Below are 25,632 nucleotides of genomic sequence, written 5' to 3'. Positions count from 1 at the left end.
GTGAATGAGAGCACCTGTAAGAACATGCCGCCCTCCGGCCAGCCTTCGGCCAAGCTCCTCAGGGGTGGGCCTCCTTCCCATTACAAAGGCAATTAAGAAACTCCAGATTAATTGCCCAGATATTTGAAAAAGTTACTTTAAAACATATTCCTAGCATTCAAGATAATAACCATGAAGCAGAAAGTTCCATATCTGGTGTGATTTGAAAAGCTAGACACCACCAGGCAAATGTAAAACACATTCCACATTCTGAAATATATGGCAGCCAGACGAGATTTTGTCTGCACTTACACTGCTAATTATAAACATCAGGCAGAGACTAGTTCCATTTCAACGTTAAAGAAGAGGGTGCGTTAGAAAATGCTTCAAGAAATATTGCACAAATGCCCACTCCATTCCAACCCCTTGCCACATGACGCTGCTGGATCCAAATTGGAGCTTGGCACTTATTCCTGTCTCTTTCCTTCTTGGCAATGAACTTGGGTGCTACTGACCTTTCCAAAACTGTGAAGCTCCATCGTAAATGATTAAAATGGCTGAAAGGTGCTCCCATTGTAAAAAGAAAAGTTAGATATTTTGTTTGTTTTCTAGTCTAATTCATAATCAAGTAGAGAAGAGAAAATTATTATTGAACATAGAAACCTTTTCAAAAATCAAGTTGGAACATCTGATAAAATATCATCCATGCTGGATTTATTGCAATAACCTGGGAAATTCTACTTCCTTACTGCCTCTGTCAGCAATGGTCGGCCAATCTCTCCCAGCCTCCCTTTTGTGTAAAAGAATGCTCCTTGTCTGTTGCTCAAACAGGCCAAAGTCCTGCAACTGCTCTCTTCCATCTGTTGCCTTGGGCTCTGAGGAGTGATGGGTTTTCTGCAGCCCCAATTAGAAACAGAGCACCCTGGTGCACCGCCGGGCCAGCTGTGGGTTTAGCTGACTTGGCACTAATTCTGGGTACCAGCCCTGGGCTGCTGAATCAACTAATGAAGATTCCAGAAGTGAAAAACCAGTTTCCTGGAATGGTTTCCCTTGAGATCTGAGTCAACTCCAGCTGCTGTTCAATTTTTAATTTTGAAATTAAACCGAGCCATGAGCTCTTCCTTCCAGTGGCCAATTCCTGATGTTCTGGGTTCCTGAAAATCTAATGTATAGTACACACCGGGGGTTTTACAGAAACATTTCCCATTGTACTTATCCGTGGTCACTCACAATTCTCAAACGTTTCTCTGTATTTCATGAGTTTTAAACTTCAGGAGAGCAGTAGGATCACACTGTGCTAAATGCTGCCAGACCCCTACAAGACTAACAATTTGCCTTTGGGAGAGGGTTTGGCAGAACTTTTCGTATTTGTTTTTTTCTTCTCTCCTTTTTCTTTCCAGATTTTTTTAAACAACAGTTACTCCTCTGCTGAATCAACTTAAAAGAGGTTACTCCAAGGAAGACTGGGAATGGCAAGAGTACTTTTCTCCACACGGCACCCTAAAATACAATCTTAAAGGCTTGTCCCCCTTGAAATGTCCAGAGTCCAAGATGTCTGCATATTGGAAACATCAGACACTTCTGCTACTAGCTCTGTGGCCCTGTCGCTGGGCATACCTTTCTGAGCTCTCTGTCTTCATCTGAAGTATAAAAGGCGTGGAGAAACCATCCACCAAGGTGATAGTTTTTTTGATATTTCAATTAGCCAAACAGAAATTATATGTTTGCCAACCAGAAGAGAGGGGGCTATGTCTTGGTCATTTTTATCCCCTCCCTGAACCTCAGCGCTCAAGGCCGTGATGCACAATAGGTCTTGTTAAACTTAAGTAAACATGAGAACACAAAGACTAACTAAAGGGTTAGGTTTTTTTTGTTTTGTTTTGTTTTGTTTTTATAATTATTATTATTTTTGCTCTGAGCTAGAATTATCTCCCTCAGGGTCTTAACACTGGTTATCTCAAGCTAACAAACATAAATCTGAGCATCAGTAATTTATATTTGTATTAACAAATATTTAAGATGAGACATTCACAATTGTAGCTTGTGTGAATTTTTAAAAGTATGTTAAAACCCATTGTCCATTAGGGGAAAGTATCAAAGGACATGTCATGAACACCCTCACAGTTCTAAAATCCAGTAATTCTACAGGGATCCACAATGGCATGAATATGCAAACTTACTTTGGTTCCCAAGCACCCGACTGTTCATTTAAACCTCTGTGATTAGATATGGGTAAAATGCTTCCTATAAAATATTTTAGTTGCTGAATACCCTTGTAATGCAATTGTTTGAGAACAAAGATTGCCTCCTTTGATGGCACAATTTCATCTCCATACACTTACATCCGCACAGAGAAGAAAAACAAAGCTCTAATGTGTGTCCACTTCAGTTATTATGAACAGCCACAATAAATATAATAATGATAATCATGTATGGAAATGTCAGTCCTAAAGTTGCCCACAAGCTCTGTTGAGATGGTCATCCCTGAGTCACTGCAAACCCTGAAACCCCACCCTGGGAGACTCCAGGCACCACTTCAGAGATTTTTCTGGAGCTTGCAGAGATACACCTCCCTCTAGAGGAAAGAAAACCAAACTGCCTTTTCAAAAACAGCTAGACCAGGATGAACGTGCTAACTCAAAATTTCTTTTTTTTTTCTTTTTTTTTTTTTTTTTGAGTCAGGGTCTTTTTCTGTCGCCCAGGCTCTGAAGTGCAGTGCAGTGGCGTAGTCACGGTTCACTGCAGCCTCAACCTCCCAGGCTCAACCTCATAGCTGAGATCACAGGCGCATGCCACCATGCCTGGTTAATTTTTTAAATTATTTTTGTAAAGACAAAGTCTTCGTATGTTGCCCAGGCTTGTCTCAAACTCCTGGGCTCAAGCGATCCACCCACCTCAGTCTTCCAAAATACTGGGATTACGGAGATGAGCTACAGTGCCCAGCCCTCAAAATTTCATCTCCTTCCCAAAATGGACTATAAGACCAGAATGTATTAAAATTATATTTTTCAAAATTAACAAAGTGAATTCTTAAAGGGAATATCTCTGCAAAATCAGGACCTGTGGAATACTCCCTGCAAATAAGACATTCGTAACCACACATTAGAGGGGGCAAGCAACATCTTTTATTTAAAGAGTAGGATTGCCCTTTCTTTGCACTGAAGTTTTACACTGAATTCCACCGAAGTTTTACAGTGGAAGCAGAGAAGCTGTATCTAGAAATGCGAGAATGAAGATAACCATTCTTGTCTAGTTCATAGCTGTCTGAATTAGCAGGAACCTTTAAAGCTCCCCTGCTTTAAAATTTGGATGGTTTGTGGCTTTCATTTCCTTAGCTAGAGCTAATAGGATTTTCTTTAAATGTCAGGTCCCTTCTCAAATCGTCAGCTATTTATGTAGCAGCAGTGTGCTTTTACTGCCCACTTGCTGCAGCCAGGACGCCGTGAAAATTTGCTCCCTTAAGTCAGGGCGAAAAAGCTGCCTGGTACACAACATCCCCGTCAGATGGAAACCACCTGCGATTCTTCCCCCGAGAGATACTAGATTTTCAGCTTCTTCCAAAAAGAGCAGTGACAAAACTGAACTTTCAAATAAAAATTTTTGCTAAAGCTGCTACTGTGCCTGCAAGGAAGTGTCACGCAATAGTATTCATGACTTGCCGGTGAATTTTAAATCCTAAACATGGAATTTCACATAAAAGTGGGAGGTGATATCAACCGCTGATGAAGTCTACGCTTGATCCAGTTGTCTAAACACTCTGAGCAAGGAAACAAATGAAGCCTCGCTGGCAAAAAGTCACCGCCAGCTTCCAAAGCTTCCAAAGAAGGCGGTCTCCTTTCAAGCCGGCTTTAGGCATCCGCGTCTATGGGTTCCGTCCCTGAAACTAAGGTCAGGATGAGCAGCCTCGTTGGAACCACAAATCAACAATCAACTGAAGAGAGGAGCGTCTTCCTACTTTCTCATCGGGGACGTATTAAGTTCTAGGATAGGAAATCACAAAAGGCACTTATGATAAAGTCAGTGCAATTTGCTGAGTCCTGAATGCTTTAGAAATAAAATGAAGTGCAAAGTGAAGACAATTTTTCAGAAAGATGCCTACCTCGTATCAAAAATATCACTTAGACCCCAGGTTTGGACATTTGCCACACATCTCCTCACCTGTGGGCCACAACCATGGTGGGGTGGAACACGATCCCTGCCAAGCAAGGGAAGAGCGGGGCCAAGGGCTAACATTCTAGAGGCTTCCCCAGCCACCTCCCAGAAAGGTGCTGTGGCCACACCCTCCAATGCCTGGATAGGAAAAGACAGGACAGCCTCACTTCACCCCAACATGGAATTGCTTCCCAAGCCCTCCTCTCCACTCGGTGTCTGCTTCCTGGCTTCTCTCGACCATGAGTGAGGAAAGGAGAGAAGTAAACCTCTGGGTTACAAGAAACCCTCGCCTAAACAAAGAAGTCCAGACGGGCAGCCGTTCCTAGATCCTGATCTCTGTAACAGCCCCGCCTCCCCACCCCAGGCTTTCATCCTCAGCTACAGTCCACTTCAGAAAGAAGAGCATCCAAGTCCCCTCCCTCAGGGCCCTCCACCCCCAGGAGGTGGCCTGAGCAGGGCGGCCAGCCCCGGATTCCGGTCACAGAGCCGATGCGCCCTCCCACAGTCCACCTCACTTCTTTCTCAGTTCATTGGTAGAGTCTCAGTGAGCGCCAAGTAGTTTTCCCAACTAGATATGAGTTATTTGGGATCCTCCGTTGCTGGCTTGTCTGCTCTCCTGCAATGGGGAAGGATTTCACTGCCATCTCAGACACTCGCACCGTGGCCTAGGCAAGGAATTCCACATCTCAGAGCCCCTGGTTGCTCATTTTGAAAACCAGGAAACGACTACATCAGTGGCTTCTGACCAAAAATCTCTTCCATTATCTTTAGCCCAAAAAAAACCTCAGCAGTCCCAGTAATGTCATCAACGACCACCCACTCAGTTTTCAATATAGTTTTGCTTAGGAGCAATGTAACTTCAATTTTAAAGCCATTTCGGTTCAGTGTTTTACAGTGTTAAGAATGGGACCCTGGGGAGCTGGGGGATCCCAGGTTAATCATCCACCATCCCTGTGAGCTCTGAGCACCCTGCAGCTCTAGCACCCTGTGGTCCTCATCGGGGTGAGCTGTGTGTGGGGAGAGAAGCTGGTCAGCCGGGGCCACAGCCCTGCCTCCCCATCCTGTGCAGCAGACTCCCCTGCGCTCAGAGGGGTTTGCTCCTGGGGTCTGCACCAGCCACGAAACTGGCTCCTGGGGCTTCCTGTGGAAGCAGATTTTTCTTCAACCACCCCCTAGTCCCTCCCAGTGACTCCACCCATACTTCAATCCCCATTCATTTTCAAACATAGTAGGCCCCTTGAAACAGGTTCCCCAAACAGGCTGGCCACTGTCAGTGAACGTGTTCCATCCTCAGCAAGAGAGGACTCGAGCCCCACCCTGCATCCTCCGGGCCAGGGAACAGCCCTTGGGGCCTCCCAGCTTGGCACTGGCCTCACCTCTGTGCAGCATGGGCTGGCCCTGCAGCCCCAGGGGCCTTGCCTTAGACACTCAGCATGCTGCCCAAATGCCAAATTCCTTCTTCTTCTCTGACCCCTGCAACTCCTTTAAGCAACCCCAAGGGACAAAGTCTCCAACAGAGACATCAGGTTCCTGAAAAGACGAAAGCCTGATGGCAATGACTGAGGGACCCTTTACTTGGCCCCCATCCTGGGCACCAGAGTCACTCCAATCTCGTGAAAGCAGCCGATGTGCTCCACCAGCACCTTCCCGTGGGCGGCCCTGGGCTGAAAACCCATGCAGGTTGTTGCACCCTAACCTAGTGTCACCACCCCGAGAGCTCAGAAAACATCTCCCAGCAGAGCCGCTCGCCAGGGAGCTCTGCTAGTCCTCGGCAAAGACGCTTCTGCAAACAAAGCGGATCCCAAATGGGTTTTAGAAGGCAGTGGTAACTTAAATAAATCATGGGCCAAAACACGCTGCCGCCCGGAATGCACAGGGCGCGCGTAGCAGCCACAGACGCGCGGTGGAAAAGCGCTCACGCTCTTCGGCAAGCACAACCTTAACCAAGTTAAGGAAACCCCACTGCCACAAGGTGAGAAAGAAAAATCAGCAGAATCTTCCAGAGACCTAAAACACGTACAGAAAACTGGCGAACAGCGTGAACGTAAGAGCCACTAAAGCTACCTAGAAACGGTCACTTCAGGTTGAGAGCATTTCCTTCTAGCCCCGAACCTGGAAAAACAGAACAGAAATCACACTCACCCCTGAGCAAACCTGAAGGCGTGTGTGTCCCTGGGCTCCTCGACTCAATTAGGTTTGAAGAGGATGCATATTTTTCCCAGTCACTGTGTCTCTTTTTCTTTTTGCAGCCTTTCTCCACCACAGAAGTGGAGACTCAGACCTGTGGAAGAAAACTCTTGCAGTCCTTGCAGGAGGCTGGAGCCCAGGAGAACTGAACAGCCTTTGGTGGAAGACTGAGCTCCAAACTGGACTGGGGCCAGGGATACCAGTCAGGGCTTCCTCCAGCTCCTCCTCCTCCTCCTCCTCCTCCGTCCCTGACCCCTCCTCTCCCCCTCCTCACTGCAGAACTGACCCAAACTGTAAATGAAACCAGACTCCTCCACTGTTTCTTCTGGCCCCCGCTCGGGCTGATGTCACCCTCTGAATTCTGTCTTCACCCTACAAGCGTTTAGCTGGACTCCCGCAAGCCCCAACTCTTAAAAAAAATTGACCACTCCTACTCGTCACCTTTTGGGCTGGGCCCTTGGCGTCAAAAAGAATAAATTTTGGAATTTCTTCGTGGGTATCCATGGTTTTCCTGCAATGTTTTCCAACACCATCTGAAAGGAAAACAGGAAATGCAGTCCCCCCCTTACCCTCACCACACCCTCCCATTTCTTCTTGAAGTTTCTGAATTGAGACTTCTACTAATAACCTCCCCTTTCAAATAGAAAAACCAGCAATTAAAATCGTCTTGGTTTTCCGTTAACCAAAGCTCTATTCACCAATGAAAAGGCAAAAAAAGGAGGCTACATTTCTTTTAGTTTCTATATCTAATGATTCTGATTGTGGAGCTTATAGGCCCATTCTAGGCACAGACAGGGGTAATGAAAATGGTTATCTTGCCAAAGCTTCAGGAAAATGCTTGAGTAAGAACTTCTGTTTCTAGAAAGCTTTGTACATTTCAAAACACTTCAAAACACATTCTCTCCTTTATCACAAACATCAACACCCTGAGCCCTTTTAAATAGAAAGATGTCTTTTTTTTTATTAGGTGAAATTGTGGCCCCATTTTACAGATGAAAGAAACAGGCTGGGCACAGTGGCTTACGCCTGTAATCCCAGCACTTTGGGAGACCGAGGCAGGCAGATCACAAGGTCAGGAGTTGGAGACCAGCCTGGCCAACATGGTGAAACTCCATCTCTACTAAAAATATAAAAATTAGCCAGGCGTGCTGGCAGGCGTTTGTAGTCCCAGCTATTTGGGAGGCCGAGGCAGGACAATTGCTTGAACCCAGGAGGTGGAGATTGCAGTGAGCCAAGATGGCACCACTGCACTCCAGCCTGGGCAATAGAGTGAGACTCCAGAAAAGAGAGAAAGTGAAAGGAAAGGAAAGGAAAGGAAGAGAAAAGAGAAGAGAAAGAGAGAGAGAGGAAGGAAGGAAGGAAGGAAGGAAGGAAGGAAGGAAGGAAGGAAGGAAGGAAGGAAGGAAGGAAGGAAGGAAGGAAGGAAGGAGGGAGGGAGGGAGGGAGGGAGGGAGGGAGGGAGGGAGGGAGGGAGGGAGGGGAGGGGAGGGGAGGGAGGGAGGGAGGGAGGGAGAAGAAAGAAAAGAAATAAAGAAAGAAATTTCTGAGAGAGTAAGTGACATTGTCTTTGTCCGGTCTGGATTAGTATGAGAGCTCAAATGACAACTCCAGCCTTGGCCATCCCCAAACTTCTCACTGCTCTCCCATCAGGTGGTCCTTATGAAAAGTCCATTAATGTGAAATATCAAGAGACATCCCAAAGGGTCTTTTTGACTTTGAGATTCTTCTGGACCAAGTTTGAAGAGTGAAGAAATCATTAACTCCTTCCCATGGATTATCTCCCTCCAACTTAGGGAAGAAAGAAGACAGTCCCCCAGAGAGAATGCCTGCTCCCCTCTGCAGCTCCAGGGCTCCCTTCCTCTCCCATAAAGGGGCCCAACCCATCACTGCACCAAAGGGCTCACTTGCAGAGCACTGGGGTAGGGAACAAGGATGGAACATGAATTATGGGGTTCTGAGCAGAGGCTCTGAGTATAGAACCGCGCTGCCTGCATGCCATGTAGAAGGATAACACACCCCTCCAGGGGCATCCAGTTCTCTGCCCTCATCCTCTCTGCACAGTGCAGGCATGGACTCAGGCCCCTACAGAGACCTGGGATACTTGTTGCCACCCCCATGGTTAGAGTCTGCAAGTTCAGCATTAGGGAGAACTATTTCTCCCAGAACATTGTCTGCTGCAAAGAAGACAACCTTTGATTACAGCCCCGTGCTCCAAGCAGCTCAGCAAACTGAAGCTAACTGAACAAGCACGTTTAGTGGTGTTTCCACTCCATGGTTTCTTGCAAGTACAAATACACTCTTTTTCACAAAATCACTAGGCACATGCATTCCTTGGTATTGAAAGTTTTTATTACAGTCGACCTTGTATCCATGGGCTCTGCATCCATGGAGTTGACCAACTGTGGTTCAAAAATGGTTTTCAAAAGTGGATGATTGCATCTGTACTGAACATGTACAGATGTTTTTCCTTGTCATCATTCTCTAAATGACACAGTATAACAACTGTTTACATGGCATTTACACTGTGTTAGGTATTATAAGTAATCTAGAGATGCCTTGAAGTACACAGGAGGATATGCGTAGGTTATGTGCAAATACTATACCACCTTATTTCAGGGATTTGGGCCTCTGTGGATTTGGGTCTCCATGGAGGATCCTGGAATCAATCCCCCATGGATACCAACGGATGGCTGTATTTAAATAGCAAGGGCAAGAAATCATTTAGAACAAGATTTAAAGACATAAAAGCTCCCATTCAGTAGGAAACCATAATCTTTAACATTTAGCTGCACCTAATCATTGATGATCCAGATCCTATTCAGCACTGCCCATGGCTCTAGAAACTTCCAGAAACTCGTGGTAATCCTCCCTCGTGCTAACAAGAGAGAATTTGAGTTCTATGGCAGCTTTCTTCCTTAGTCACCAGTATGTGGATTTCCACTTACATTTCCAGTTCCTCTCTGCCACCCGATCCCAGGAGGAAAACAACCTCAAAAGTTGGAGCTGCCCTAAACGGCCCCAGTCCTGGATCTAGGCCAGGCCATCAGTGGGACCTCATTAAGTCATGGAATCTCTCAATTCTGTTTCCCCTTCACTGCAGGCTTGAACTGGCCCTTGGCACCTCTTCCCATTTTCTTCCCATATCTTTTTCTTAACTATACAAGTTAGCAAGTTCAGAACTCCATTTCCCAAGCTCCCTTGTGGCTATGGCCTTGATGGGGATAAGGCTTCCCCACCCAGATACTCAGGCTGGAAGGTGGCCTGAGGGATGGTGATTTTCTGTGACTTTGGCTGGCCTTTCTCCCGTGGGCAAGGATAGTGTGGAAGGTCCCATGAGTGCCTCTGCAAGAACCCCTTCATATGAGAGTCAAATACTAGTGGTTCACTCCCATGCCCTTTCCTGGGAGACTGTTCATGGATGCTGGGAATTGTCTCTTCTGGAGACATTGGGGTGTGTAGGGTGGGTGGAATTCTAAGATGACCCCCAGGAGTCAAGCCCTTGTGTAATCCCCTCCTCTTGAGTGCGAATGGAAGCTGAGCCCTGATTCCAGCCTTTGAACATGACAAAGATGAATGGTGTCCCTCCCTGGATTAGGTTACAGTTGGGTCACGGGAAGTCATCCAGGGATCACAGAAGACTCTGTCCTAGGAAATGGCAGGGAGAGATTATCTTGCTGACTGCTGGGGTCTGGATGTCAGGGCCCCCAAAAATCCATGTGTTAAAATTCTAACACCCAAAGTGATGGTATTGGGAGATGGGGTCTTTGGGAGGTTATTAGGTCATAGAGGAGAAGATCATCATTCCACTGATGAATGGGATCAGTGCCTTATAAAAGAGGACATGCAGAGACCGCTCCATCCTCCTACCATGTGAGGACACAGAGGGAAGGTGCTGTGCATGAGCCAGGAAGCAGGACCTCTCCAGACACTGAATCTGCGGGCACTTTGATCTTGGGCTTCTCAAACTCCCAAACATGAGAAATCAGTTTCTGTTGTTTAAGCCAAGTTTATGACATTTTGTTACAGCCATCCAAATGGACTAAGACACTGGTCTTGACAAAGTGAGCTGCCATCCTGTGAGGGCCAATGGCAAGGAAATGTGGGGGCCTCTGGGAGCTGAGAGCAGCTCCTAACAAGCAAGGAAGCAGGAACCCCAACTCAACAACCACGAGGGCCTGACTTCTGCCAACATGTATGTGAGCTTTGAAAATATTCCCTGTTTCAGAAAGAAATGTATTCTCCCAAATTGAGGTTTTAGCCTCTGAGACTCCAGCAGAGGACCCAGCGAAGCCAGGCCCGAACTCCTGACCCAAGATATTAAATGCATGTTGTTGTAAGTTGCTAAGTTTGTGACAATTTGTTACACAGCAGTTGATAACTAGTACAGGGTTATAGCCCATCTCCCTTGGGGTGGCCCACAGCCAATGATGTCTAATGTGGGATACAACACTCCAGTCCATTGCCTCTGGGCCAGAAAAACTTGGCAAGAGGATTCCCACTGCAGAGCTCTCCCATGGGACCAGCCTGACTTCTCAGAACCCACCCCTTGCCTGGCTTCTTCTCCTGCCCTTATCCTCCTTCCTGCCTTCCTTCTAGGTTTCCCCTGGGAGCTCTCCCTCAGTAATCACTTGCACAGCACCCCATCTCAGGCTCTGCTTGAAGGAACTTGAACATACACACAGTCATAGAGAAGCCAATATGAAGACTCCAGTTTCCTGAATGTTAAGAGGCAGTGGCAGACAGTGTAGCGGACTCAGCATCCAGGTTCCATCACAGTCTCTGGGACTCAAAGGGAAGTTGCAGCCACAGCAGCAGCATCTGCCACACGCCGCATCCCAGCATCCAGACAGTTGCTGAAGGGTGCCTCCATCTTTATCCTCTAAACCCTGGATTGCAGCTGTGCAGTGCATTCCTAAGTTCAGTCTCTCCAGTACAGGCTCCTGTTTCCCCATCTCCCAGAATGGACCAGAGGGTTCTTGCTGGGATGTCCTGGGAGTTATTCCTGGAGGGCTAGCTCAAGTCCACTCTTCTCACCCTCCCAACCAGCTCCCGGTGATGGATCTGTGATCATGTTAATAGATTTGCTTGTTGCAGTGAGGCTGGAGTGTCATCTTATTGAAGAGGAGGTATGTGAGATTCCAAAATCAGCGTAAAGTAAAATGCTCCACTGAGGCAACTAGGCCTGTTTCAAGACAAGAACGATTAGAAGCCCAACCAAGGAAGAGGACTTGAGGCTTCCAATGACCCCACAGCCAGAGGGCAACTGGGGTTTTTCATTCCATCCCTGTGCCTGTTTTAAGAGTGGAAAGTTGAGCAGATCTCTGGGAATGAGGCCCTAGTGCCTTCTTTGCTGCTAACTCACCACAGGTTTTGGGCACATCAACTAAGGTTCCTGCAACTCAGTTTTCTCTTCTGCAGAGTGAGTGGTAGCTGTGCTCAATAATGTCCAGAATCATCCAGCAATAACCCCCCAGAGATCTGCGCTGCATCAACTGTATTCATCTCTGCCTCATTTCCAGCCTCAATTTCTTTCCCTGCCCCAATTTGCACATTTCAAAGCTCCCACCTCTAGATTCAGCCCCACCCAGACTCAGGCTCAGGAACAAGGATGGACCAGCTGCCCCTCCCCATTCCCTAAGCACTTCATATGGACATGTTGGTGTGAATGTTTCCTACTCTATTCTACTGCACAAATGATGCTGTTTCCGCAATTTTTGAGAGTAAAACCAAATAGCACTTCACTTTATGCTACTAAAACATACCAGGCTATGAAGGAAAACGTAGTGCCAGCCATGAACAGAGAGCTGTTGGGCCATGTGTCTAGACCAACACTTCTCTTATTTCAGGAATGCCCATCCCCTACTTTGACCAGGGGTTCAAATGAGAGCTACCATCTTCCAGAAGAACCTTCTGGCATCTCCTCTACCGGGTGATCCAGAGTTGGTGAGCTCATCCCCAGGTCTGCCTGCTTACATCTTAGAGCCAGCCAGTCTCAAGCCCTTTCTGATAATACCAGGAGCTGCCATATTTGCTACCATTTGAAGGAAGCCAGCCAAGGACAGCAAAGCAGAGAGAAGTGGAGAGGAGAGAAAGAGAATGCAATCGGCTTCCTGATTCCAGACATCCTTTCTATACTAGTTCAAGTTAAGTTCCCAACACTTACAACCAAAGAAGTCCTGCCTGATGCACTAATACAATCTGTTCAAAGAAGACACATTTCTGAAATAAGTCCTGGACTAGCAGATCAGTCAAGCCATTACACTTATTCCCACTGTAATTCCACGATTTCTTCTGCTGTGGTAAAAGTGTAGCTATTCTAGATTTTCCTTGACTTTTCTTAAAAACACTTTTCTCATCAAAACAGGCAGGATTGGGAGACCAAGATGGGTGGATCACCTGAGGTCAGGAGTTCAAGACCAGCCTGGCCAACATGGTGAAACTCCATCTTTGCTAAAAATACAAAAATTTGCTGGGTGTAGGGGCAGGAGCCTGTAATCCCAGCTTCTCGGGAGGCTGAGGCAAGAGAATTGCTTGAACCCAGGAGGTGGAGGTTACAGTGAGCCGAGATCATGCCATTGCACTCCAGCCTGGGCAACAAGAGCAAAACTCGGTCTCAAAAATAAATAAATAAATAAGTAAAACAGGCAGGAAGGGAAGTCTTTGCCTCTCAGTAGCACAAAAGCCTGAAATACAAAGTAGATATCAAATATGTTTCCTAAAGCGTCAACCCAGGGAGACATGGGCGAGGACTGGGGATCCTAAAGTGAGTCTTTGAGTGTATGGGAAACACTTTACGAAAATAAACATTCTTGTGAAGAAAAGTCTAACAAACAATTTTATGTTCATCTTGAATGATTAATTTTGGGGGGACATGTGAACCCAGACATTTGGGGAGGATGAGAAAATTGCATTAAAGAGAATGTGCCCGCTTTTAGGTGGCTCTAGGAAAAATCGGTGTAAAACTGCCCAGTTAAAATATATAGCATTTTCCTAGCCAGGCGCAGTGGCTCATGTCTGTAATCCCAGCACTTTGGGAGGCCGAGGCAGGCAGATCATGAGATCAGGAATTCGAGACCATCCTGACCAATGTGGTGAAACCCCCTCTCTACTAAAAATACAAAAAAAAATTAGCCAGGTGTGGTGGCACGCACCTGTAATCCCAGCTATTCAGGAGGGCTGAGGCAGGAGAATCCCTTCAACCCTGGAGGTGGAGGTTGCAGTGAGCCCAGATTGCACCACTGCACTCCAGCCTGGGCAACAGAGCAAGACTCTGTCTCAAAAAAAAAAAAAAAAAAAAATAGCATTTTCCCTAGATTTTTGTGAGCTATAAACTATGCTCAGCTGATTAATTTTAAGGATGTCAAACCCAAATGTGAGAAGATCCAAGAAACTTTTTGCAGTTGATTGGAATTTAAAAATTTTAGCAAGGAGATGTTTGGTTTTATAATTATAGGACGAAACCAAAGTGCCAATTTGGCTTTTTTCAGTTTGAAATATAAATTTCCATGTGTAAAGGATGGGTGGACCAGTTCCTTTATTTAACAATCTTAGCCTTAGGAAGAATTTTCTCTTAGGCACAAAGTCAGATGTCTACTCATTTTAGCTTCAGTCATCTCAACTCCTTCATTCCTTCACTTATTCAACAAATGTGACTGAGGGGCTATTGTGTGGGGAAGCCCTGCCCTAGGAAGTGGAGGTGATGCCAAGATGAAGCAGGCGTGGACCTCAAGGATCTCATTGCAGACTTGTGGAGAACCGGGGTTAAGGGGCCGGCCGGGAAGGGACGGGCGGATGCTGGGGACGCCAGGAGAGGGCGCCCTCACTTCCACCTGGAAGGAATCCCTGAAGAACGCCTAAACTGGAAATCCGATCTGCAGTGATAACAGATCGCTCAGGAACTGGAGGCTCCCGTTATTATCCAAGACTGAACTGAGGCTGAAAACACAGGGATGAGTTGGGAGTTTCAGTAGGGAGGACTTAAGTCCCTAGGTCCCCACCCCACGTTGACCACTCTTCCCTCCTCACCCTGGGATTAATTTCAAGAACAATTAAACCAGAGAAGCTCCAGACCCGGGGACAACAAGCACAGAACAGGGCCTAGGGAGACCTACAGCAGGCGCAGAAGTGGAGGGGGGTTCAGGAAAGTGCTTCCCCGGAAGTGGAGGGGGTTCGGGAAAGTGCTTCCCCGGAAGTGGAGGGGGTTCAGGAAAGTACTTCCCACCGAGCCCCCGCCCCATTGGCCAGCATCCTGGGCAGCAGTGGGCACACACAATCTCTGTGTTAGTTTGCTAGGACTGCTGTTAACAACGTGCTATAAACAGGGTCACCTAGAACAATAGAAACTTATTTTCTTACTGTTCTGGAGGCTGGAAGTCTCTCTCTCCCTTTCACTCTCTCTGTCTCTCTCTCTCTCTATATATATATATACACACACACACACAAGCAAACAAACCAAAGAAGAGGTCGTTTTAGCGCTCGTGATCATGTAAACACTGAAGAATTCTTTAAACAACATTTGTGATACAATTATCAGGGAGAGAGGAATGGCTGACATAAGACAAGGAAATGCGCATTCCCATAGAAGGAAGTCAGAGATATTTATAACTGGAGAAGCTGAGATGAGCAGGATAAGCATTTCACAGGGAGGAAAATGACAGAAGAAAGAGTGAAAAGAATTGAAAGTGGCTTCAGGAAAGACAGAGGGTTGCTGGATTGTGGTTTATTTTTTAAATCCCTTTTGAAAAGAAAGAGAAAATCAAGACAAAAATTTTTTACAATGTAGCTCCCTGTCAAATAATTCATTTTCAAAATTTCTGAAGATGATCAAAGGGTGGAAATTGGGGGAAAGGGTCCTAGCAACAGCATCGAGTTTATTTGTTCCCAAACACTACTTTACAATTTGGAGAGATAGAATTTTGGGCTTAAAGTTTAAAATTTTCTGACATAAATTTATATACACATGTCCTTTTTACCATTTTAATACAGAAAGAAAAAAAAGCAAAGGATTGGCACGTTCTTGAAATCCACCATACCCTTCAAAACAGCAGTAGAAGGAAATTGTGTGCAGTCTCCAAGGCATATTTTTCTGTCTTGATGTCTCGGTTTTAAGGATTTGCCCTATAGGAAGCCAAAGCAAGAAGAACTTTCTTTTAAAATGCCTTTTTCTCATCTGTTCTTATTCTACTGAGTCCCTTAGTCATAAGTAAAACAGATAGATTGTGTTTTCTGAAACAACTCCAACCTCATCACAAACTGATAAGCAAATCCCATCCTTGGTAATTTGAAGAGACTGTGGAGTGGCTTGGGACACTGCCTATGGACTAGAACTGCCTGCCAAGGAGACCCATGCTGTTCACAGGTCATTCCTGGTACTTACATGTACTGGAAGTTTTAGCTGTGCCATGCCAATATGCCTTCCAAAGGTGTTTTTCATCATTCTTTTAAGACACGGGGCTTAGTTAGGGAAGGTTCTGAAGACTAAACTATAAATATCTGCTTTTCATTAATCCTAAATGAACAGCCACTCTGTGTTCCCGGGAAATTTTCCTGCTTAGGAAAGAAATCCAAAAGATAATTTGGAGACTTGCTCACCAGACGTACCATATTTTGTGAATGAAATTAACTGCAGCTTTTGTGTTTTAAAATCTGAGACAGTACAAATAAAACAACTACTAAAGAACAGGACGCATGATCATCTCCACTGTGTCTGTGTTCCATGATTCTTTAACTCTTTCAACACACCTTTTACAGAGTAGGCACTATATTAATTGTAGGGATGCAGTCTGGTGAGCGTCCCATTCACCATGCGAAGCCAATCTGAAATTTCCAGTATCTGTGGCTTTTCCCCCCTGTTTACAGGAAAGAGAGGACAACCTGCTGGGTGTGGTGGAGGGTATGATTGTTCCTCTAATATGCGGCTCCTGCCTGGTAGAAGATTATACATTCCCTCTAATCACCATTGATTTACCAAACCCACCTTTATGCAGATTTTAAGTCTCTTTTTTTTTTTTTTTTTTTTTTTGAGACAGAGTTTCACTCTTGTTGCCCAAGCTGCAGTGCAATGGCGCGATCTTGGCTCATTGCAACCTCCATCTCCCAGATTCAAGCGATTCTCGTGCGTTAGCCTCCCAAGTAGCTGGGATTACAGGCATGTGCCACTATGCCCGGCTAATTTTGTATTTTCAGTTGAGATGGGGTTTCTCCATGTTGGTCAGGCTGGTCTCGAACTCCTGAGCTCAGGTGACCCACCTTCCAACCTGCCTCAGCCTCCCAAAGTGCTGGGATTACAGGCATGAGCCACCACGCCCAGCCCTGATTTTAATTCTTCATCGCACTGCTAGCCTTGACTGTGTGACTAGCTTGACCCAATGGAACTTGAGAAAATGTGATATATGAGAAACGCATTACAAATTTCTGTGACTCCCTAACTCTCCTTTCTACATGCTACAAAATGAGCACATACAAAATAGGAGCTGTTTTTCCAGAATACTGGATTCCTGGAGTCCAGCTGCACCAGCCCAGCTGTTGGCTGGAATCCATAGCCACTTTTTGTGTAACATAAGGAAGAAAGAAATGTTCAGTGTTCAAAGTCATTGAGATTTGGGAGTTGTTTGTTATCACAGCAGAGCTCACTAACAGATGAGGTTAGTAGTACCATGGCAACAGTTGTGTACTGCAAAGATGGTGGAAGACAGTTTCCTAAAATATAAGGATCTTCTCTTTCCACATCCTCTCTTTTCCTAAAATACATTCAGTCTTGTGCCTCTTAAGGTCTAATTCTACTCTTCACTTTTAATCTGCACCCCAAGATCTGGATTGAGCTCTTTGAAACTTCTAGTTAAATCTAAAAGTCTAGTAAAAGCCCTTATTTTCTAAAAGAAATGATTCTACTTGGGCCCGGCGCAGTGGCTCATCCCTGTAATCCCAGCACTTTGAGAGGCCAAGGCAGGTGGATCACCTGAGGTCAGGTGTTCGAGACCAGCCTGACCAACTTGGTGAAACCCCGTCTCTACTAAAAAACAAACATTATTGGCCAGATGTAGTGGCACATGCCTGCAATCCCAGCTACTTGGGAGCCCGAGGCAGTAGAATCACTTGAACCTGGGAGGCTGAGGTTGCAGTGAGCAGAGATCGTGCCATTGCACTCCAGCATAGGCAACAAGAACGGAACTCCATCTAAAAGAAGAAAGAAAGAGAGAGAGAAAGAAAAAGAGAAAGAGAGAGAGAGAGGAAGGAAAGGAAGGAAGAGAGGGCAAGAAAGAAATGATTCTACCAGGTTTTTCACATATCACCTGACACTCTACTTCATAATAACTTTCCAAAGAGTCTACATATCACAATACCATTTAAGACTTCTTTTGATTTAACTTACCATTAAAAAAATATGGTGGCCAAGAAAAGGTATAATGAACAAATCTTCTGTAGGTAGCTGTTGATAAAATTTAACAAGTTCAAAACAGAAATGAGCCAGAGTATACAAAAGTCACAGCCATCCCTGTGGAAGGGGAGGAGGGCAAGGCCATGCTTGCTCCAAGAACCACCCTTCAGAGATGTGAGGCCAGGTCATGTCTCACTGGCCCTCATTCTTCTGAAGATGGACATTAGGGATGAGCTTTATGAGTCCTGAATGGTGGGCAGGCCAAGGAATCATTGTTGTTCACTCCCACTTCTCAGATATGGACATTACATAGCTCCAAGGGAGTTGGGACTCAGCAGCTGAAAACCCCCAATTCATGCCTCATTAGTGTTAATGTCAGTCCCCTCACTTGTTCTTCCAGATGTCTATGAGGTTGTGCCAAGCAGCCCCTCCCACACGCCTTACCACTGGGTTCCAGTAGTGTCTCTACTCTGGCTGTGAAAGGTCGTGTAGAGCAGCACAGTGGCCCCTCAGTCATTCTGGGATGGCTTCGGTTCAACTCTTTGATATGAAGTCCTACCCTCATCTCCTCCAAGGTGGCTATCCATCCCAGTCCCTAAAGTTCCTGCATGGCTGCAAGTCTCTTCAAAAGATGCAGTTCTGTCCCCTCTGATCTGCTTGGTTAATGGCAGGACAGCTGAGTTTCGGGTCTTGTTTCTGGTTTGAGGTTCGGTTTTGGTGCTGGTGTTCTTCACTACCCAACAATGCCAACTACTTCTCTGCCACCAGGTGCCTCCCTGACTCATTATCATGGAGGAGCCCCACTCTCTAGAAAGTGGCCCCAAGGTCAGGAAGCCTCATCAGCTATAGGCTCTATGCATTCTGTGGGGGCCCCCACCATCTCCCTCAAGTGGCAATGACTAGCACTGAGTGCAGGCTCAATGCTGGGGACATCACGTGCTTTGCCTTCTCTAACCTCACCAAACACCATGAGACATAACCTCACCATTGACTTCTGCAGATGAGGAAAATGAGGCTTGGAGCAGTTAAGAAATCTCACCAAGCTCACTGTTCTAATAAGTGATAAAACTGAGATTTGAACCCAGACAGCTGAGCCCTGCACAAACTCCCAAGCAGGGAAGATGAAGATAGACTTCGAATAGACCTAGAGTTCAGTCATAAAGGTCCTTGAGATTCAGATGGGCCTGGGCAGAGAGCCCCACAGCCCCAAACAGTCATTGTGCATCCTTCCTCCATTCATAACTCTTTCTCAACTCTCCATCCCTCTCCCTCCTCTTAAAATATCAGGGCATTTACTGGGATTATTCTGTAAAGGAGCTGGAGAAAATCAGACTTCCTCAATTCCTAGCATTGAACAAATGCTTTGCCAACAAAAACCATTTCTCCTCACAATTCGATTGGATGTTGGCAGGTGGCAAAGGAAGCAAGTGCTGAGTTCTCTACTCAGTCTTCTGTCTGATGAGTGTCCTGAGCCTCCTCTTTCCCATGAGTCTCTTTGAATCACTGGTGCAACAGGAGAGCTTCATGTCACACCAAAATGTGTCAATCCACAGAATTCAAAAATTTCATCATTGAAAGCCTCCTTAGAGAGCATCTAGTGCAAATCTTCATCTTACAGATGAGGAAACTGAGGCAAGAAGAGATCATGACTGGCACAGGAAGGTCTAGCTGCAGATCCACTGCAGAGCCTCAGCCTCCAGCTCCCAGCCCTGCCAGTCCCGGCTCTCTTGATGACCTTCTAATCTTTCTGTGGTTCTCCATGTGGGCTGCTGCATACTTTCTAACCCTTAACCACAAACTTCCTGAGGAGAACCTTGACTTTTTCCCTATTCTGCCTATTTTCAGCCTCGAAATGCTTTTACTTTTTTTTTTTTTTTTTTTTTTTAACTATTTTGATCTTTGGTAGAAGACACACTATAATGAGGCTTCTTCCATATTGTAAATCAGCCTTGGTTTTTCCCTCATGTCATGCACATCACCTAAGTGACACTGAGTCACATCCCTCCAATGTTCATGGGGAAAGAAATAGGCTTCTTTGGCCCTTTTGTCCTTGTTGGCTTTCCAGCCCTCAGCCCATATCCAAGATGCAAACAGTTGAAGCTTCTATACAGTTGCTTGAGATCACAAGTCTCCAAGATACTAAATACATATGAAACTCAAGTTTCAGATTTGAAAGTTACAGGCAGAATAAAGACAGGGTTGAGGGCAAAATTCTTTTATCCTATTAGCCCCAAATGAACCCAAACGTGTCCCTAGCTTGGTGAGAATTTTTTGCAAAGCCTGCTGAGCAGCCCTATGGGACTCTTGGGATTGTTGGTGCCCTGAATCCACTTACGACCCAGAAAGGAGGCACCCAAACAGGAGGCGGGGCCCATGCTCATTGGAGTCCCTCACCTTGCACCACTCCCTCACCTCTTCACTATGCTTCCCATGCCTCTGTCTCTATAGCATCTGACTTTTTTTTTTTTTAGACAAAATCTCACTCTGTCACCCAGGCTGGAGTGCAGTGGGCCAATCTCGGCTCACTGCAGCCTACACTTCCTGGATTCAAGTGATTCCCCTGCCTCAGCCTCTCAAGTAGCTGGGACTACAGGGATGGGTCACCACACCCAGCTAATTTTTTTGTATTTTTAGTAGAGATGGGGTTTCATCATGTTGACCAGACTGGTCTCAAACTCTTGAGCTCAAGTGATCCACCCCCCTGAGCCACCCAAAGTGCTGGGATTACAGGCATGAGCCACTGCACCTGACCTGGCATCTGACATTCTTAACACTTCTTCCATTGCCATTCTGAGCTTATTCCTTGGGTTTAAGATGATCAGGATGTCAGAAATTTGGACCTATAACAAGGAAAAAAAGAGCTAACTTATTTGTAGAACTTGACAAACCTATTCTAAAATTTGCAGGGTACCCAGAATATCATGTAAAAGTAGAATAGAGCTGAAGGACTCACTCTTTCTGATTCCAAAACTTACTACAAACCAACAGGAATTAAGAGCATATGGGACTTACATAAGGATAGACATATAGATTAACGAATCCAACAAGTCCCAGCAATAGACTCTTACATTTATGTTTAATTGATAAGTAAACCTTTACATTTATGTTCAACAAGGGCACTAAAACAACTCCAAAGGAGACAGTTGTTTTTTCAATCATTCTTGGGAAAACTAGATATCCACATCCAAAAGAATGAACTTTGATCCCTACCTCACATCATATACAAAAATTAACTCAAAATGAATCCAAGACCTAAATGTGGCTTGATGCAGTGGCTCATTTCTACAATCCTAATACTTTTGGGGGCCAAGGTGGGAGGATCACTTGAGCCCAAAAGTTCGAGACCAGCCTGGGCAACATAGTGAGACCACATCTCTACAAAAGACTTTAAAAAATTAGCCATGCATGGTAGCACACACCTGTGGTTTCAGCTACTCAGGAGGCTGAGGTGGGAGGAGCTGGAGCCCAGGAGGTTGAAGCTGCACTGTGATCACACCACTGCACTCCAGCCTGGACCATGAGGCAAGATCCTGTCAAAGAAAACAACAAAAAACAAAAAAAACCTAGCCATAAGAACTAAAACTATAAAACTCCTAGAAATAAATATAGGGGTAAATCTTCACAACCTTAGATTAGCCAATGGATTTTTTTTTTTAGATATGACACACAAAAAAAGCAACAAATGTAAAAATAGAAAAATTGGATTTCATCAAATTTTAAAACTATTGTGTTTCAAAAGACACTTTTAAGAAAGTGAAAAGACACCCTACAGAATGGGAAAAAATATTTGCAAATCACATATCTCATGAGAGATTTGTATCTAGAATATATCATGAGTTCTCACAACCCAAAAAAAAAAAAAAACCCAATTTGTAAAATGGGCAAAGTGCCTAAACAGACATTTCTCCAAAGGAGATATACAAATGGCCAAAAAGTGTATGAAAAGATGCCCAATGTCACCAGTCATCAGAGAACGGCAAATCAAAACCACAAAGAACTACCACTTCCAATTCACTAGGATGACTTAGATTACAAGTATTAATGAGAATACAGAGAAAGTGGAACTCCCACACACTGCTAGTGGGAATGTAAAATGGTGCAGTCACCTCAAAAAACATTCTGGCAGTTCCTCCAAAGGATCAACATAGAGCTATCCTATGACCCAACAATTCCACTCCTAGGTATACACTCAAAAGGATTGAAGACAAATGTCCACACAAAAGCAAAACAAAAAAAAAAATGTTTATTTTAGCAGCATTATTCATAATAGGCAAAAAGTAGAAACAACCCAAATGTCCACCAAGTGATGAATGAACAAAATGTGTTATATCCATGCAATGGATTATTAATCATCTATTAAAAAGAATGAAGTATTGATACATGCTACAACATGGATGAACCTCAGAAACATGCCAAGTGAAAGAAGTCAGTCACAAAATATCATGTGTTCTATAATTCCATTCCTATGCAATGTTTGAATAGGCAAACCTGTAAAGACAGAAAGGTCAGTAGTTGCCTAGAGCTGGGGAGCAGGAAGCAAGGGGAATAAAGTGAGATGAGATGAAGTGAAATGGAATAAAATGAAATGAAATCATGCATCTTGTGCATTGACCCAGCAATGGAGAAGTTGGGGGCACACTGCAGGCTGGGGTCTGTCACTGGTCTGAAGGAGAGGATGTGGATTGTTGGCTACTCCATCTGACCTCCAATTTCTCAGTGGTGAAATGACAATAATGTCCTCATCTTTCTGGCCTCCCAGGTTATCATGGAGATTGGTTGAGAGGAGTAAGTAGAAGAGACTTGAAGGCCTCAGAATGTTTTAGCACATGTAACAAATAAAGAGCTTTGGAACTTCACAGCCATTCATACTGTTATCTTTGCCTGGAACATCCTCTCCCTCTTCTCCACCTAGACACTTAACAGTCACTTCCGCTGTGCAGCCGTCCTTGACACCCCAGACAGAGTGATGCCCTCCTGCAACAGGGCTGCCAGCAGGAGTGTGCCCGACCCCTGTGTCATCACTTGTGCACACTGTGATAAGACCATGTGCCTCTCGCAGACAGGACATAAGCTTTCCCCTTTCTATGTTCAGCCCCCTGCTGACCACAGCACTGCGGGAGGATGAGCCCCTGTAGGAGGGAATACTGGCTCTCTGGGGTAGATAAACAAGGTTCTGGGGAAGGGAAAGGGAGGAACGGAAACATGGGCTCCCTGCCAGGCTGTCCCAGGTCCAGGATGCCATCGGCAAGTGGGCGGGGACAGGCCCGGGTAGATGACATGGCAGTGAGTAAGTAGGAAGGCAGGCGAGCAGAGGAGCCAGGCTCACCTCCCACCCACCCACCTCAGCCACAGACCAGGAGGGGTCAGAGCGCTGCATTGGGGTTGATGAGCAGACGACTGCCAGGCAACCATTCACAGGAAATGGCACAGACGCACCTTGTTCCAGCTACCCCCCAATCCTCCCTCAGGGGCAAAGTGAATGAGATACTCACCAAGGAAGCTGTTAGCAAAGGCGGCCACTGATTCATGGTTTATAAGCAATAGTGAAGTCCTTTTTCCACTGGCTGCAGCCACGAATGGCTGAGAAGCTATAAACAGTAACAGTAACCATGCATGAGCATCCCTACCTCGTTGTCTCCCTGACTCACCTCTCCAGCCCGGAGTAGGGTCACTGGGCATTGAAGAACTACCCCGTGGCTTCTCACCTGCACGTTGGCAGTCTGCATCCCCAGGAAACACACATGATCACTTGCACAGACACCCAAGACTTGCATCAAATCTGCCAACCAAACTCTGGGAGGGGTGGCGAGTGGGCTGCAAGCCTGTTTCTTAGAGAGATGGTGAAGGAAAAGATAACGAGGCCTTGAGTTTGCCCAGTAGGCCTTCTGGAGAGCAGCATGTCCAGGAACTTGGTGGTAATAAGGTTGATGGCATCATTGCTTCACTCATTCATTCATGCCACTAAGCTGTCCCTGAGAGCTACCATGTGCCAGACTGTGCCACGGGCTAAAGGTGCAGAACACAGACGCCTGTGTGTGACTCTCAATGTAGGCAAAGGACTTTGAACTCTCAGGATATCCTCTGCACCCTTTTGCCACCTTCAGACTCCCAAGGAAGGAAGCCCATCCAGGTACTGCCAGAGAGAGGTGCCTGGTAATCGTGTCTATTGATGGCAACCATAGTGGAGATTCTGGATCACAGGGGGAAAAAAGCCCAGGAACATTCCCTTTCAAGAATTGTCTGGGCCAGGCTGAGAGCTGCTGGGATGGCTTACAGCTCTGCACTCTGTATCATAGCTAAGGATGAGGGCTGTGACAGCCATATCATTGGTTACTCCCCCTCCAGCCCCTAGGATTCTTTGTCCATGGGACAGCCCATCTCCCAGCTGCTGCAGGTGCTACTAAGCACTTGCACAGGTAGCCTTCCCTGGAGAACCATTCCTGAGCAACAGCAGCCCCTCCCCAGAGGTCCCAAGAAGTATGTCCCCCTCCAGGGAAGGCCCAAAGCCAAAGACTGGCAGAGGCAAGGGTGCCAAGCACTATGGGGCAAACCCAGTGAATACTCCTGAGCTCCATGAGAGCCGGCTCAGCTGCACTTCCCCTGCACACCCCTTGCCCCACTTTCTCCCCAACCTCTCCTGCTCCCCTCCCTCCTGTACTATCTTCTCCCACAGCATGGGCATCCCTTGATCAGTCACTTGCACTGAGGATTTGCTCAGGCACTGTTTCCAGGGAGCCAGACCTAAGACATGTGTAAGCCAAAGGGTCTGGATCAAATCAGGTGTGATGAGTAACCTGGCGCCAAGTACTCAACCTCCCCAGGTCTCACTGTCTTTCTCTGTAAAATAAGGATAATAGTCACACTTGCACATAAGGGTGCAGTGCAGAGTGCACGTGTGCATAACACTTAAAGGAATTGGAACATACCTGGCCCATCAAAAGCACCTGGAGGAGACATCAGTTCTCACCACTGTAGCCAGCAGGTTGTCTCTCTGAGCTACAAATAAGACACTGGACACCCTTTTACTCAACCTTCTGCAGACGATCATAGCCCAACTCAATCAAGCACCTATGTTTCACATTAGGCATGTCCATTTCGGGGTGTCTTACCCAGAGGCTGAGGTTGAAGGATCATTTTCAGGGTGAAAATTGGAAGAACTGATGAAGCTTACAAAAGTAAATAAATAAGCACGGCCTTTGTAGGATGCTTTGAACAGAGCAGTGCTGGCAAGCCTGGCTGCCTGTCAGAGCCACCTGGGGGTGCTTATTGAAACTGCTAGCTCCCCTCCCCCACCACCCCCCACCCTTTCCCCAGCTCCGCCCCGAAGGTCTAATTCAGTCTGGTCAGCTGGGGTCATAAAAGACTTCCTGGAGAAGAAGACACTTGATCTGGGTCTGGAAGGATGTGTAGGAGTTATTCAAACGGAGCAGCCATGCGGGGGCAGGACATCCCAGCCGAGGGGACTGTCAGAGCCACGACGTGGGCCCTGGAACTGTGTAGTGGATGCAGAGAACCACAAACATTTCCGTGCGGCTAGAAAGCGAGTAGGGTGGCAGGAAGTGGTGGGAGGGGCTCACAATGCCAGTAATGGCCATATTCAGGGATACTCCCGAACCCTCCTTCCTCATGCCCGGTGTGCTGCCACATCACCCTGGGAGATAATAAACGAAGGCGTGCACATGGGGGTCAGGCCCCTGGGAGTCAACAATGACTTCAGAGACCTGAGAGTCTGCAAGAAGCTTCCCTGGCTGCATCCCTCACCCCTTTAGGACCTATAGGGGCCGTCTTTGCTGGGTGAGGTGCAGCTGAACTAAGGGTGAGCAACTTTCCTCTGCCACCACAGGACTCGAATCCCACGGGGCCCCAGGGCAGGCGGGCGGTGGTCCCCTGGCTTCCACATGGCTGTGCTGGCCCTCTCTTACAGGGACAGCGTCACA

General features: G+C 46.2%; 1 protein-coding gene and 1 long non-coding RNA gene across 7 annotated transcripts in view; both read right to left on the bottom strand.

Moving 5' to 3' along the window:
• Nucleotides 1-6,675, bottom strand: part of COL6A3 (collagen type VI alpha 3 chain) — a 91,745-nt gene extending 85,070 nt beyond the window's left edge. For 4 of the 6 annotated variants that reach the window (XM_010357930.2, XM_030916464.1, XM_010357926.2 and 1 more), the window contains exon 1: nt 6,274-6,530. The gene's annotated coding sequence lies outside the window, so the exon portion shown is untranslated. Of the gene's footprint in view, nt 1-6,273; nt 6,531-6,604 lie in introns of those variants that run through there. The other 2 variants (XM_030916462.1, XM_030916463.1) reach the window with 2 other exon arrangements.
• Nucleotides 6,676-22,094: 15,419 nt separating this feature from the next.
• LOC115893289 lies at nt 22,095-24,965 on the bottom strand. The gene is made up of 4 exons (XR_004053283.1): nt 24,622-24,965; nt 23,401-23,523; nt 23,188-23,283; nt 22,095-22,183 (listed from the first exon to the last, which is right to left on the bottom strand). It is a non-coding gene; the product is annotated as an uncharacterized LOC115893289 (long non-coding RNA).
• Between the last annotated feature and the right edge of the window lie 667 nt (nt 24,966-25,632).

This window comes from Rhinopithecus roxellana, chromosome 14 (assembly GCF_007565055.1).
Source record: "Rhinopithecus roxellana isolate Shanxi Qingling chromosome 14, ASM756505v1, whole genome shotgun sequence".
NCBI classification, from domain to species: domain Eukaryota; kingdom Metazoa; phylum Chordata; class Mammalia; order Primates; family Cercopithecidae; genus Rhinopithecus; species Rhinopithecus roxellana.
The sequence above is the reverse complement of the archived record's forward strand: the minus strand, read 5'-3'. Positions and strand labels throughout refer to the sequence as shown.